The sequence below is a fragment of the Nicotiana sylvestris genome, chromosome 7, assembly GCF_000393655.2.
Source record: "Nicotiana sylvestris chromosome 7, ASM39365v2, whole genome shotgun sequence".
In the NCBI taxonomy this organism is placed as follows: domain Eukaryota; kingdom Viridiplantae; phylum Streptophyta; class Magnoliopsida; order Solanales; family Solanaceae; genus Nicotiana; species Nicotiana sylvestris.
In genome coordinates this window covers 30,336,546-30,342,545 of record NC_091063.1, presented here as the reverse complement: position 1 = coordinate 30,342,545, position 6,000 = coordinate 30,336,546, and positions in this window count along the sequence as shown.

Below are 6,000 nucleotides of genomic sequence, written 5' to 3'. Positions count from 1 at the left end.
AGTTCTAGGTCGCCCACCAGTATAATGCGGGAATACATTTCAGTTCTAGGTCGCCCACCAGTATAATGCGGGAATACATTCAGCTCTAGATTTTGGAATCAGTCACCCCACCTGAAGACAGAAGGTTACAACAGAGATCCCCAAACGGGAAACAATAAAATCCCCAGCACCAAGAAGCAGACAACTGCAAAAGCAAGCGCACATTCAAAGGGAAGAAGGAACGCGTCTCAAAAGAAGTAGTTTGGGAACGTTGTAGCATGCCCAGTATAACAATTCTGATGAAAAGCCATACCACTGAAGAAACCATTGGAAGATCTAAAGAAGAAAGCCGTGTCCCCAGCAAATCAAGCAAAGTGATGAGAACTGACATTCAGAAAAGGTGAAGGACCAGCATCATCTCCAAGTTCACAAAATAAAGGCGTCGGAGGAAAGCATTAGCCGACAAGAAAGCAAGGCAACAAGAACAAGTTGAAGATGGATGAAATTTCAGGATCCTCAGTTTAACTTAGCTTCTTGTTTTCCTTTTAGAGCAATGTAATAGGGAGATCGGTTGAGCAGTAGCATCCTACAGCAGCATACAACAGCGCACAACAACAGCAAACACTACAGTCACACGGTAGTCCCAGCTACCAAAATTTCCCGAACTACATTGACCTGATTCCTGTTTCAGCCCAGGATATGTAGGAAACCTCTGAAGCAAAGGTTCGGTCAAATCTTTTTCAAAAAATGCTTCACACGGAGTATTCGGACGGGCAAAAATCGCTCGCTTATCTTTGCGCGAAAACCCTTCGTGTCTTCGTGCAAAGAGGGGCAGCTGTAAGCACGTGATTTTTTGCTTTACGAGCAATCGCTCCAAAAGAAAATAAAAATAGTGACAAATGATTTCGCTGTACAATTTTTCGATCTTTCCGTGACATGTGTTGTTAGTCGTTTGTGAGTCTGTCCATTTTGCATCTAGTCCTTATCAAACAAAAATACAAAAAATATATGTGGCGTTAAGAGAAAATTCAAAAAAAAAAATATAAATATACGTGCATCGTCCGTTTTAGGTTGTGATTTAACTTACTTGGTATGATAATTATGTTGAAATGCCATATTGTTATTTGTTTTAATTTCATTTGTTTTATTAATTATTTTTATTTTTATTTTTATTTTAAATTGGAAAACAAAAGAAGTTGAAATCAATTTGGGCCCAAAAAATAAGACAAAAACAGGCCCAAACCAACGATCTGACCCGGTCCAAACCCAGCCTGCCCAGGCACGGACTCAAACGACGTCGTATCGGCGTCCCCATTTGAAGCCGTTGATCTGATTCAAAGGAACGGTCCAGATCAGGTTGTCCAACTCACCTCAACGACGCCGTTTCAGGCAAGTTGAATCTGAGCCGTCCAACCTCATTGATCCAACGGTCCCTGGTTCCCTCATGACCCGACCTATTTAGCCGGTTTAACCCAACCCCTCACCTAAACCAAAACGACCCCGTTCCCATACCAAACGACCCCGTCCTGTTACCCACCAATAGATCTAAGCCGTTCAGATCACTTGATCTAACGGCTCCAATCTCTCTTCCCCTTCCATATATAAACTTGACCCTTTACCCCGCACCCCCTATCCGAACCCCCCCCCTTCTTTTCAGTCATCTCCTTCCCCGAACCCTGAAACCCCCAAACCCTAACGCCGCCCTGGTTTCCTTTCCACCAAAACCCGGCGGCACGAACGCCGGTGACCACCCCCTTCACACCCCTAAAGCATCCAACCACCCTGAACACGAATCCACTAACCACGAACCTCGAATCACTTTCGTTCGTCTCGAATCTTCATTTGAAGATTTGAGTCGAACCCGGATCTATGCCAAATCATCCCATCTTCATACCAGACACTCCCCTGACCTTCCTCGTGACCAAACCAAACTTGGTTTGGTCCGAATCTACCCACAACTCCCAAAAATCCAGATCTGGAAATCCAGACTTTAGAACACATGCACTTGGGGAATCCGGCCGGTTTGGACATAGGTTTGAGGTCTAATAGACCTTAATCAAGGTGTTCTCATGTGAGAACACCCTGATTAAAGTTTGTTCGGCCTCAAAAGTTCGAAGTCGAGTTTGATTTGAGTCCGTTTGATTTCAAACTTTTTCAGTAAGTTTCCTTTTCTCTTTGTTTGGTTCTAATTAAGTTGTCAGCATATTTCTTTGTGTTTGTTTGTTATTTTGTTATTTTTCATTCGGATTTCTTCCATCTCTGTTAAAGGCCTTTTATTTGGCCAATTGTCTTCTGTTTGTGTTCTGAATATACCCTGTGATATACGTGTTCATCAATTAGATTAATCGTCAAGCGAGTTTAATTCATATAAGTTCCCAGTGTTTGAACAAATTTATCTGAGGTCATTCGGGACTCTATACGTGTTGTTTATATGAACGATTGATTGTTATGTGTTACGATTAATATAGTCGAGTCGATATATGTCGTCAATTAGTTTCAATCGTTAATGGTAACAACTTGATTCGTATTGCTTATTTCTGCTGTGATCGTATTTGAGTCCCATTAGAAACTGAATTGTATTGCCTGTTGATTTTGTTCAAATTAAATTAAAAGAACATCTAGGGGAAAGGTTATAATGGCAGATTCAGATTTTGGTTTTTAAACACAATGCCATTTGGTTTGGACTGTGGGCAGCATGTGTATGGTTTGCTTTAAGGAATTAAAATAATCGGACAGCATGTGCTGTCAGATTATATTCCTACTGCCCATACTTTGTTTAAACAAACAAGTGATCAGTACACTTTAACAACCAAAAAGAGAGAGGGGCTGTCAGGGATTTCATGGGGGCTTGGTTATTTAAAACAAGTGAGTGGAAAAGCAACATGGGGGGGGGGGCAATTTTGAGTTGTAAAACAGACTGTAAAGTGTTAAGGTTAGGCTATAAAAGAGGAGACCATCCGTTAGAAAAGGTTGATTTTTCGAGTCTTGAGAGAGTCTGTGAGTAAGAAAACTGGAAAAGAAAAAACAGGAATAAATTTCAGAACATTGTGAATGAGTATTGCCTAGAAGAAACTGTGTAAGAATCCAGTTTGATCAGGTTGTCTTCGTGGCTTTGCTTTGTCTGTCGTTTGCCAAGTTTTCTTGTGGTCATTGGATTTCTGTTGCTGTTACATTCAACATTCTGGGCTGTTATTTCCTACTCTGTTTACTGGGATTGCCCATTTGTTGTTCGACTCTTTGCTGAGCTTCATCATCGTTGTTGCTGTGTTGTTGCTGTGAATCTGCTGTGCTGTTGTTTGCTGTGTACTATTCAGCTGATCCTTTTCCTTCTTCTTTTGTTCCTCTATACCAGGTACACAACTAATACTGTCCATGTAATTTGAAAGTCGAGCATGAATACAAAAGGGAAGATTTGAAGACATCTATGTCCACATGTAGTTGCTATATAGATGATTATGTAGTGTGTAATGGTTTACAATCTTGTTTGGGTATTGGATTTGGTCCTTTCATATAGTGAATACAAAAAAGGTAGTATGGTTTAATATCATATGTTGGTTAGGTTAACAGACAAAAGGATTGGCAGTATACTAGGCTATGTCTTGAAAAATTAGTTGTGTTTTGCAATTAGCGTTCTCTTTTAATGCATGTCAAAGAATAAAACTATCCGCCTTAGTTAATTTTCATTCTCTTTTGATAAACTGCCTCGTTATAATTATCAAGCCACACCCTTATCACAATTAGCACAAGTCCGCGCCCCTCAACCTTATGAAGGTCGAGCCCAGGTCAAAACGGACCAAACAGACCCGCCTCGGATAAACAGTGGCCCAGGTCTGGCCCATCCCGCATGAGCTGGATTTGGGCCCATAATATTCGATCAGCTGTCCGTATGCATGGTCATGTTTCCTTATTCTGTAAAAACGTTTCGGATCCTGCTGTAAATAATCTGCAAGCATGTAAATAATTAAGAGATTTTCTTTTATTTTAGAGACGAACTTAATAGGAAATATAGTCATTATAGGTTTATCCTTTAAAAATAAAATGAGACGAGCCTCGACAAACAAAAATGTAGAATCTGCGGGGCCCTCTAAATGTATATATTAAATACTTAGATTCCGGGACGGGCCGTTTAGCAAATTTCACGGCCATTCCTAAAATAATAACGCGATAGTCTTTTAGGCGCGTGTTTAATAATTTACTTTCTTAAAACTTGGGGTGTGCATTTCATGCGACCCAAATCCAAATCCCAAAACGTCAAATAAGATATGTTCCGGATTGTGGGTGCATTTCATGTGACGCAGTCCAAAGACATGTTTTAAGCGACGTTCACATTCCTAATAATAATAATTAATAAAGTGGTTAAAAGATAAAATTTGCACATGGTTCATAATTGTATTAAACATCAGATAAACAAGCCGAATATAACAGTTGAGCGACCGTGCTAGAACCACGGAACTCGGGAATGCCTAACACCTTCTCCCGGGTTAACAGAATTCCTTATCCGGATTTCTGGTATGCAGACTGTAATATAGAGTCATTATTTTCCTCGATTCGGGATTAAAATTGGTGACTTGGGACACCCTAAATCTCCCAAGTGGCGACTCTGAAATAAATAAACAAATCCCGTTTCGATTGTCCTTTAATTGGAAAAACTCCTCTTGCGCCTGCGGGTGCGGAAAAAGGAGGTGTGACAGTTACAATTACCCACGGGAAGCGGGTTCGACATGTTTTGGAGGAAGAAAGTATTACATTTGATGATGCAGATGCGGGCAGCGTATTAACCCCACACAACGATGCATTGGTAATCTCTCTACTTGTACATGCTACTAATGTAAAACGAGTTTTGATTGATCCAGGTAGTTCCGTGAATATTATTTTGCTAAGAGTACTAAACGAGATGCAAGCTGAATATAAGCTAGTACCTAAGGCACATACTTTGTAGGGATTCGATATTTCAAGCGTCGTAACAAAAGGGGAGGTAACACTTACAATATTCGCAGAAGGGGTTGTCAAAGATACAAAATTTCAGGTTGTAGAGATGGAAATGGCTTACAATATGATTCTCGGGAGACCTTGGATCCACGAGATGGATGTTGTTTTGTCTACCTTACATCAAGTTATTAAATTTTCATCACCATGGGGAATACATCAAATCCGTGGGGATCAACAGACATCCAAGAGCATCAATTCTGTAGCATATTCAAGTACGAAAAATGAAGAAAAGTAGCAATTACAGAATCTAGTTGAGGATACCATGACACAAGCCTCAACTTATCAAAGGCGAACAAATGTAGACTCAAGGCCCGATTCCATTCAAGAACCAGAAGAAAATGAAAATATCAAAACAACAATTGAAGAACTGTAGAGTTATTTGCACAATGGCCTGAAAGGAAAGTCTACATTGGGGCCAACTTAAGCCACGACATGAAAGGTAAGTTGATTGAATGTTTAAAAACTAACGTGGGTTGTTTTGCCTGGTCCTATTCTGATATGACAGGAATACCCCGGAACTAATGACTCATAAGTTAAATGAAGATTCATCGTATCCGCCTGTCAAGCAAAAGAAGAGAAAGTAGGGGACTTTCAAAAATCAAGTGAATCAAGATGAGGTTCAAAAACTATTAAAAATTGGGTCTATCCGCGAGGTAAAGTATCCTAATTGGTTAGCCAATACTGTCGTAGTACCGATAAAGAATGGCAAATGGCGAGTTTGTGTAGATTACACTGACCTTAACAAAGCCTGTCCTAAAGATTCTTTTCCATTACCACATATAGATCAACTGATTGATGCTACTGCAGGACATGAATTATTAAGTTTTTTAGATGCATATTTAGGGTATAATCAGATCAAAATGGATCCCCTAGATGAAGAAAAAACTTCATTTATAACAGACAGGGGGACTTACTGTTATAAAGTAATGCCCTTTGGTCTCCAAAATGTCGGTGCCACATATCAAAGATTTGTGACCAAAATGCTCCAAGAACATTTAGGAAAAACTATGGAAGTCTACATAGAGGATATGC